Source organism: Phyllostomus hastatus, unplaced genomic scaffold (genome assembly GCF_019186645.2).
Source record: "Phyllostomus hastatus isolate PE091 unplaced genomic scaffold, TTU_PhHast_1.1 phas_contig_17, whole genome shotgun sequence".
Classification (NCBI taxonomy): Eukaryota; Metazoa; Chordata; class Mammalia; order Chiroptera; family Phyllostomidae; genus Phyllostomus; species Phyllostomus hastatus.
In genome coordinates, this window is record NW_025333664.1 from 21,672,045 (window position 1) to 21,682,405 (window position 10,361).

Sequence of the window (10,361 nt, forward strand, 5' to 3'; positions counted from 1 at the left end):
AATTCTCTAAGTCTAGTTTTGAAATTTCTCAGATTTTTCTTTTTATTTCAAGGGAGTCCATGAAATCCAAACTACTTTCATAAGAACACTAAGACATTGTTTGCCATTTTCACTGTTATTCTCCCCCAGTGCATTCTCTAGGGGCTGCAGGGCATGAGACATCACAACCAACACAGCGCAGAAGTGGGTGTGAGGATCCAGATGTCTTTTATTTAGCCAGGTCTTTAAAGGGACTGGAGAAAATTCGAACTGCCACTATTCTCACTAAGTGTTCTTTGTTTTGGAAAGCAATTATTTTCATTAAAATTATGTTATTAATCTTACCCATGTAATGGGTCTCATTACTTTTTAATTGTGGACAATTTTACTCTTTCTTTAAACCTTTCTTCTTTAAATGAGAAATTCCATTTCCTGCTTAAATTCAAATTCTAATATTTCTGCAATAAGCATTTAATTGCTTTTGAAAGGCTGCATAGAGGGTCACGTTGGTATTGTCCTGATTTTGTAAATAAACAGTCACCCGTGCCCTGTGGATGTTCTGAGAAATAGCTAGTATACACTGTAATGTCTCAATTATTTTAATTGGTTGTTATTTTTACCCAATTAATGATTTTTTTAATTTCTCAGTTTTAAATTCTAAAAAAATACTCTTTGGGGATCTCAATATGTAAGTGCTACATATATATGTATGTATGTATATAAATATACATATATGTATATATATTTCACTTCTTATTAATGTTTGGAAGAAGCAATAAGCATGATTATCAAATTTGATAATTTCACAGAGAGAACAGTAAATATGCACAAAGATAATCAGAAATCTCAAGAAGCTATAGCAATGGCTGAGCCCAACAAAATGAAGAGAATAATTGAAACATCCTTGGACTTAGATCCAAAAATAAGCCACAGAAAGAAGAGTATTCTAGCAGTTGCCCATATGCAGAATGCTTAGAGTTTTTCATTGACAAGGAGTGGCCAGTAAAAAAGGAAATGAAGTGTTAGGTTTTATTCATAAAAATACAGAGACAGTTTACCGTTCACATTCATGCATTAAAACTCTCCTTCCATAATTTGTGGGCCACCCTGGAGGCCGCTGAAATTTGGGCTTTTATTCCTTTTTCTGAGGCACATATTGAAGATCCCATGTGAGAAAACCCGACAGCTGCTGGCACCCTCTGCTGACAGCGGCCCTACTGTTCTCTGCTTAGAGACACAAACACTGTAACTCTTATGAACGGACTTTTAAATGTGTTTCTTCATGAAACAGAGCTTCAAAAAACAATGAACTTTTCATGTTTGCACGAGAGTGAAGAAATCTAAAGAAATGGAAGTTCTGATCATAAGTTGTAAAGACTGAGCATTCAAAAGTAGGTTGGTTTTGCAACCATAAGGGCAGAGACTGCGCCAGGCCAGAATCTCCAATGGTTGCCAAATCCGGGGTGAAATTTTGACGGTGGGCAGAGATTTGCATGGTCTTACAGCGTGTCCATGCCGACTGCTTAGTAGTCGCAAGAGAGCAACATCACAGTGGGAAAACGGGACAACTCCTTCGTCAGCTGGTCAAAATTAACATCGCCTAGGAGGGACAGACAGACGGCATGCCCCTCCAGATGCCGCTCTGAGAAGGGTGCAGTACCACCTGTGCTACACACTGACTGAAAACGCATCCGCTCCATCTAATCACAAGGAAACATCAGACAAGAATAAATGAGGAACATCCTATTAAAGCAAAATAGGAAGGACTATATTAATCAAAAAAATTACAGTGTCATAAAAGACAAAGAAATGCTGTATAAATATTCCAAATTAAAGGAAGTTTAAGAGATAAGACAAACTGAAATAGGTCTTATGGGGGTGTCATGGACTAAATATTTATGTCTCCAAAAAAATTCCTATGTGAGTGTATTTGGAAACGGGACCTCTTATGACGTAGTGAAGGGTAAATGAGGCCACAAGCATAGGCCCCCAACCTGATAGCATTCGTGTCCTCAGAAGAGTCACCAGAGCACTTGCTCACTACCCTCCATGCACGCGCCCCAAGTAAGGCCATGTGAGGACACAGTGAGAAGGCAACTATTTACAAGCCAGGAAGAGAACTCTAAACAGAGGCCAACCATGCTGGCACCTTGGTCCTGGATTGCCAGCCTCTGGAACAGAGAAAATTAGAGAGAGCTTTTGGGTGGTAAACACTTACAGACTCAGAGCAAGGGGCATGCTTGGAGAGGGCATGGAAACTCCATGCCCTTTTCCCCGCTACCTTGCCCTATGGATCTGTTTGCTCTGGCTGTTCCTGAGTTATATCCCTGTATAGTAAGTGTTTCTCTGAGTTCTGTGAGCCACTCCAGCTGAACCAGGGGAGAGGGTGTGGAAATCTCTGAGGTACTCACACAGGCATACAACTGTCGGTCAGAAGCACTGGTGACGGCCTGGACTTGGGACTGGTGTCTGATGAGGGGGTGGAGGGGCAGTCTTTAGGACTGAGCTCTCAAACTGTGGGATCTGATGCTATCTCCAGATAGAGAGTGTCAGAATTGAGTTGAATACTTGTCGGTGTTGAAAAACATGCATTCAACCCTGGCTGGTGTGGCTCAGTGGACTGACTGCCAGCCTGCAAACCAAAAGGTCGCTGGTTCAGTTCCCAGACAGGTCACATGCCTGCGTTGTGGACCAGGCCCCCAGTTGGAGCATGAGACAGGCAACCGATCAATGTATCTACTGCACATCGATGTTTCTCTCCCTCTTTATCCCTCCCTTCCCCTCTCCTTCTCTCTCTAAAACAAGTAAATAAAATTCTTTAAAAAGTAGGAAAAAAAAGAAAAGAAAAACACACATTCAAACCAGTGTCAGAATTGGGATTTGCTCAAACAATCCTAGCTCATAAAGACATATGGTTTTGAAAGAGAACGGCTGAAAGCGCGTGGAATGAGGAACCTATGATTCCTGGGAGGCCACGGGGTCCCGCATGGGATGGAACAGCAGCTGTGCTACAGTCACTGAAGGTAAAAGTTACCAGTGGAATCTAAACATTAGTCCAACTCCTGGGAAGTTGGTTCCACTGGATGCATAAAGAAATGCAAAGTAATAAGAAAAAAGCAAAATATTCAGTCCCTTAGTTATTGTTGTCTGCAATACTAAACTAAAAGTAAGAGAGAAGGTGGTTCAGACCTTGATGCCGGACCGAGCTTAGATTTGAGTGAGTCTGAGCTTCCACCACTAGCCAGAGAACTGACTCCCAAGGGGAAATTATGCAGGGACATCAGAAAGTACCTCTAGTCACCAAGAAGGTAGTCGTTCTGGGGGAAGAGAAAGAAAAAAAAACCCCTGGGTGTTAATGTGAGGGAGTTATTTCATTTTGGGGATCAGTATCATCAGCCTCCTAATCATCAGTTTAGATGGTTGTTAAGAAATGGGATAAATAAAACAAGCATTAATGGGGTTCAACAATGGTTTTAATGCAGCCCTCCCAAAAGCTGGGTGGGACAAAGGGATACCCTGCTGATTCTCCAACATTAAAGGACCCCCAAACAAGTCTGTCCTATTTACTCCAGTTTGAAGAAATTTGAAAGTTTGAAAAAAAGCAGGAAGACAGAGGTTACAGTAAGAAATCTGCCCCTTGGGGCAGTGGTTAGACAGATTAATCAAAATAAAGACTGAAAAAAAGGAGGGCAGGGTCTGCACCCCTATGTTCATTGGAGCATTGTTTACGACAGCCAAGATATGGAAGCGACCTAAGTGCCCACTGATAAACGAGCGGGTAAAGAAGCTGTGGCACACGTATGCGATGGGCTATTACTCAGTCATAAAAAAGAATGAACTCTTGCCATCTGCAACATCTTGGATGGACTTAGAAAGTATCTGGCTAAGTGAAATAAATCAGTCATAGGAAGACAAACACCGTATGTTTCACTTACATGTAGAATCTAAAAAACAAAATAAACCAACAAACAAAAACAAAAACAAGCTCATAGATACAGAGAACATTTGGATGGTTGCCAAATGGGAGGGGGGTTCAGGGAATGGGTGAAAAAGGTGAAGGAATTAAGAAGTATAAATTGCCAGTTATAAAAGCTGTCACAGGAAGTAAAGCACAGCAGAGGGGATACAGTCAACACTACGGAAGTAACTACGTGTGGTGCCAGGGACGAGACTAAGCGGGGTGATCACTTCGTAAGTTACAGAAATGTCTCATCACTATGCTGCATGCCTGAACCTAACACGTCAACTGTAATTGAAATTAAAAAGTATAAAAAATAAAAATAATATCAAACCCTCAAAACTAAAAGACAACCACAATAGCAATTTTCCTATTTAAAAAACGGGGAGACAGGGCCCCCTGGCCTCACCTCTCACTTGCACAGGAGTGGGTACGACGGCCAGGTGGTGGAAAGGAGGCGTTTCCAGGGCTCCCTGACACGGAAGAGTCCCTCATACTGTGGTACCCAAAATCCACTGGGAAGCCCTGACTTGGGCTTCAGTTAGAATGAGAAAACGTAATGGTTGATAAGATTGTGAAAATTGGAATGTTTGAGCAGGAATCACATAAAAAAGTTGTGTCTACTTGACCTGTTACATTTTGCTGCTTTTAAGTTTCTCTCTGTCTTTAACCCTTGGCCTTTTTTTTAAGCTTTGTCAGTTTAATTATGATGTGTCTTGGTATAGGTCTCTTGGGTTCATCTTTTGGAGATTCTCTCCACTTCCAGGACTTGTATGTCTATTTTCTTCACCAGATTAGTAGTTTTCTATCATTATTTTTTCAAATAGGTTTTTTTAAATTAATTTAAAGATTTTTTTTAGAGAGAAAGGAAGGGAGGAAGAAACAGGGAGAGAAACATCAATGTGTGGTTGCCTCTTACATGACCCCTATCGGGGTCCTGGCCCGCAACCCAGGCATGTGCCCTGACTGGGAACCGAACCAACGACCCTTTGGTTCACAGGCCAGAACTCAATCCACTGAGCCACACCAGCCAGGGTCAAATAGGTTTTTAATTCTTTGTTCTCTCTCTTATCCTTCTGGCAGCACCATGATGTGAAATGTTGGTGTGCTTGAAATTGTCCCAGAGGATCTTTAAACTATCCTCATTTTTTAATTCTTTTTTTCTCTTTGCTGTTCTGATTGGTTGCTTTCTGCTTCCTTATCTTCCAAATCACTGACTGGATCCTCTGTTTCATGTACTGTACTGCTGATTCCCTGTAATGTATTCTTCATTTCAGTTAGTGTACTCTTCATTCCTGACTGGTTCTTTTTTCTGTTTTCTATCTCCACTTTTTATGCTTCCTATCTCTTTGTTGAAGTTCCCACTAAGTTCACCTACTCCCTCCCCTAAGTTCATTAAGTACCTGTATAACCAGTGTTTTAAACTCTCCATCTGGTAGATTGCTTGTCTCCATTTTGTTTTGTTCTTTTTATGGAGATTTCTCCTGTTCTTTTCATTTGGACCATGTTTCTTGTCTCCTCATTTTGGCTGCTTCCCTGTGTTTGCTTCTATGTGTTAGCTAGAGCTCTAGTGCCCTCTGAGTCTGCCCCTTGACTGTGTCATTTATGAAGGTGGTTCAGTAGTCTGGAGCTTTCCACTGGGTGCATGGGCTCTGGGGCCTCCCAGGAGCTGCAAGCCAAGGTCATCCACCACCTGTGCTGTGCCTGAGGCCACCCAGCATGAGCTACAGAGTGATCTGAAGATGGCTGACACTTGTGCTGGGCTTAGAGCTGCCCCAGAGAGGCCAAGCTGTGAACCAAAGCTGACCGCCGCTCATGCTGGGCCTGGGGTCACAGAGCAAGAGGTATAGGGTAGGCAGAGACCTGATGCTGCCTGTTCAAGAAGCTTTAGGAAAAGTCCACAGCCTGACCCAAGACAGGCCACTTATATGGAAAAGTCACTGGAAAGACTTGGGTGGGCCTCCAAGTTTGGTGAGGAGGGGTCTTACAGAATCACCAGGGTGGAGCAAAGAGTGTTAGCCAGGTTGTTGGAGATTCAGGTATGGCGTTCTCTTGCTGGCTCTGTGAGGGGAAGTCTCAGTAAAGGATCGATGGCCTCCGCCAGCACTTCTGCCTGGGAGAAAGCTGCCCCTCCAGCCCTGACCGTGATGCCGGACAATTCAGTGCCTCTCCACATGTTCCTGGCGCCTTTCGAGCTGCGGCCCCAGTGAGGAGGCTCAGGGAAAGTGAGTCCAAGTAAGTCCACATGTGGGCCTTTTAAGAGGAACGCCTGAGACTCCAGCAGCCCTGGTCTCCCTCAGCCACAATCCCCACTGGTTTTAACTGCCAGGAGTTATGGGGACGTCTCTTCCCAGAATTGGAACATGGCCTGGGGGTCTTGGTGCGGAGGTGGGACCCCTCACTCTTTGCCAGGAGTGTGGGGGGTGGGGGGCGGACGGTGATCTCTGCAGCTGAGATGTCCATCCTGGCTTTTTTTTTTTTTAAGATTTTATTTATTTATTTTTAGAGAGGGAAGGGAGGGAGGGAGAGAGAGAGAGAGAGAGAGAGAGAGAGAGAAGCATCAATGTGCAGTTGCTGGGGGTTATGGCCTGCAACCCAGGAATGTACCCTGGCTGGGAATCGAACCTGGGACACTTTGGTTCCCAGCCTGTGCTCAATCCACTGAGCTACGCCAGCCAGGGCCCATCCTGGCTTTTAACAGCCACACACGGGCATGGGACCAGCCCGTGCCAAGGTCCTCCCTCTTCTTCTACCAGTCCCAGTGTGGCTTCTCCTTTACAACCTTAGTTTCAGGACTTCTGTTCAGCTAGACTTCAGGTGGTTCTGCAAGATGGTAGTTTTATAATTTAGTTGTGATTTTGATGTGGCTGTGGGAGGATGAAAGCACCTCATTTACCTACTCTGCCATCTTGACCAGAAGCACAGATGTTTCTTGTTCAAAGATTAAATCATACTAGATGTAGAGCTTGTGGCGTTTTTACATTTTGATCATTATAATAGAACACATAGTGCTCTGCTATAGTCTATAGTCTATTGTATCTATGGTTTTCCATCATTTAGGTGGCTTTGGCTTCCTGCTATTGCAAGCATTGTTCAGATAAGCCTCTTTGCATACTTGTTCAATTATTTCTATGACACAAAAGTCCAAGGAATAGAGTTTCTGAATCAAATGGTAGGTACTTTTTAAGATTTCTGATGTATACTGTCAAATTGCTCTCCGAAAGGGCTACCAATTAACACTCTCAGCAATAGGCAAGAGAACACTAGTTTCCCCACATCCTCACCAACACTGGCTGGAAAGCATAGTTTTAAAGATGGGGCACTATGAACTGATACCCTCTTTGTTCTGCCTCTTTACCTCCTAACAGCCTGTAATACAGGTGTCCAATAAATCAGTCCAGGCCGCAGACCAGTAGACACTTTGATCTAAACTGACAGGTCCGAGTGGCAGGGACCTCTCCTTCTGGTTCACTGCCAATATCCTGGGTGGCATCATGTGGATCCTATAAAGGGCCCTGACGCCATTAAACCTCCACCTGCTCTCTGAGCCATTCCTGCAGCCATGAAGCTCCTGCTCCTGGTCTTTGCGGCCCTCAGATTCCTGGTGACTCCAGGTAAACCGGGTGGGGGAGGGAAAGGAGAGCTGGGGGCCAGGAACACAAGCAGATGTGGTTGCTCTGGTGACGGACAAGCCAGGCTGGAAGGAGGCAGGGCTCACCCCACTGAGTTCCACCTTAGAGTAGGGATCCCCACATCCACCACTGGTCTCACACCCCACACCCAGCCACCACCCTACACAACCTCGTACAAAATAAAACCAGTTCCCCAAACTTTTTTCCTGCTCTGAAATGAAAGTCAGCCTCAACCTGATGCAAATATTTCTCCTCACTTTATGTGCTCTCCCCGTACCCAAGTTTCTAAGACACTGAGAAGGCATCTATCTTCACCATTTTCATCCTTTGAGATTAGCCCAGAGTAGTGCTCAGCGGTGAGAAGGAGCCTGGTAGAGGCCCCACCCCCATGCCCAGCAGAGGGCTGGCAGGCAGGGTGATGAGACCTCTCGGCAAGGTCACACAGGACGGCAAACACGGTGCTCAGCTCAAACCCTGGGACGAGGAGAGAAGGAAGAACCAAAGCGAGAAAGAAATCAGAGAGCCAGGCAATGGCTGCGATAACGGCTGCGAAGACGGCCAGAGGGGGAAGGTTTTCGGAAGTGCCATGAGCCGAAGGCAGGCACAGCTGAGATGAAGCCCCCAGCTTTAACCGAAAGATGGTCTGCGGTGCTAGGCAGTGTCCGAATGCAAAAAAATACAAAATAAACTGTGGGCAGCAGTCATTAGTCACCCTTTACTGCTCTTGGGCAATGATGAGATGCTTTTTTTTTTTTTTTTTTTGCCCTGGGTTGACTGCTATTTACAGCTTTCTTATTCCCTAAGCACACAAATGAAGCAGACACACCGTTTAAAAAGGGAGGTTACCGTGAGTAAAAGTGGCCCCAATTCCTCCTTTTCTGTGCTCATGCACCTCCCTGACAACAAAGATCTGGCTTTCCCCACTCCTTTGTTCTCACCCCTGCACTCTGCAGCACCCACCATAGCAGCAAAATCACAGGCCTTCCCCGGCTACAAAAATGCAGATACTGGCAAAGAGAAACAGCTCCTCAGTGTTCCCAGAGGATGGCAATCAAGGGAGACCGTGTCTGCTCTTCACAGCCCTTCCCAAGTCTCCCTCGCCGGGTATCTCAAGCATACATCTCAGAATGAAGAGCTAAATGCCCCATCTGGTCCCGACCCCTTGGCAGTTCCCATGCCGCTTCTAACTTGACTTCTCTGGTCTTTTCCTCTCCCTGCAGCCAGTGCGGGCGGGACAAGCTGTGGGCGGACGCTGCCCGGACACTGCAGGCTGTACTGCGGCTCCCTCGAAAGACCTATGTTCATGTGTGACAGGTACAGACAATGTTGTGTCAAGAACAACCTGATGCCGGAGCCCATTCCGGCCCCATCTATCCACAAACCTAAGCACCCATGCAGAAAACACACAGAAAGCCCAAACAAGAAGCCAGGAACGCGCACAACACCAAAACCACTACAATCTTCAAAGATTTAGAGAACTATCACCTCTCTGAAAAGTTGAGGCTTTCGCCTCCTGGGCCTTCAACTTATGATCAACTTCAAAGCTCCTGTGCTCTCCATCGGTTTGCCATTCGCTTAAAAAAGATTTTGGAGTTTGTATCCGTCCTATAGGAATTACTGCCATGTGGCTTCATCCATGGGGTATGTGTCAGTTTGGGTCCTCCCAGAGCCGTGCCGAGACAAAACTAGACATGAAAAGATTTACTGAGGAGAAACACGGTGATAGAAAACGGTGAGAGGGAGGAGTAGGCAAGCAGAGCCTTCAGACAGCAAGGCTGGTCTGACACTCAGACGAGGAGAGAGGACAGAGGGAGAACTGGATAGAAGGAGCCTGAGACTGCAGATCTAAGGAAGTCTCAGCCATGAGACGGGACATGGGGAAGCCCAAAGCAAGAACCGCCTCTCAGAGGAGCCCCACCGAGGGGCAGAGATGTCCGGTTCTGGCACCGGCTGGGAGCAGCCCCTGCAGAACACGGCTTTGGGGTGCATGCTACTGTAGATTTGGAGGTTTGGCAATTGGGGGCTGTCAACCAATTACACCCTGGTGACAGTCATTTACAGTTGGGAGTATGTGAAACACAGTTTATTCTCGTATTATTATGCATTAATCATTGTATTATCTTCCACACACACAACTGTAGACCTACCCTTGCCCCGCCCTGTACTCAGAGTCAACAGTGGCAGCACTCTCTGAAAGCAAAGCTGTGATGATACTGGTGGCTCACAGTACCCACCCCCGGCACAAAACTGGCATAACCCTGCTGCAGAGCAGAGCAGACACAAGTACAAAGAAACAGAACCTATATTCGTTTAATCCAGTTAACAGTACTTCTGGGAATCCATGCAACATAAGTTATTCCACAGAAACAAAAATTATGGGCACAAAGGGGTTCAATGCAATGTCATTTAAATGGCAAGAAAATGAGAACATTCTAAACGATGGAATATTATATATCAACGACATGTATAATTACAGACAAATGGAAATGCTTGTAGAATAATGAGACATACTAATGACATTGTTCAAAGTAGTGTTTATACTGTGGTTGCCGTTATGGCAAAATTGTCTCTTCAAGCGACACAATGAAACTCTCATGAAAATGATGACTTTCTTATTTAGTTGGAAAGCAGGATCATGCATAAATTTCACTGTACAGCCTGACACCCACTAATTTTGTGTAACATTTATGGGACAGGTACCGAACCCAGCCTGAGAAGCACAAGCCGAACACTCGGGACTAGCTGGTTTAAAGTGACCCTGGAAACATTCTAACCATAGCAAAAAAATGCAA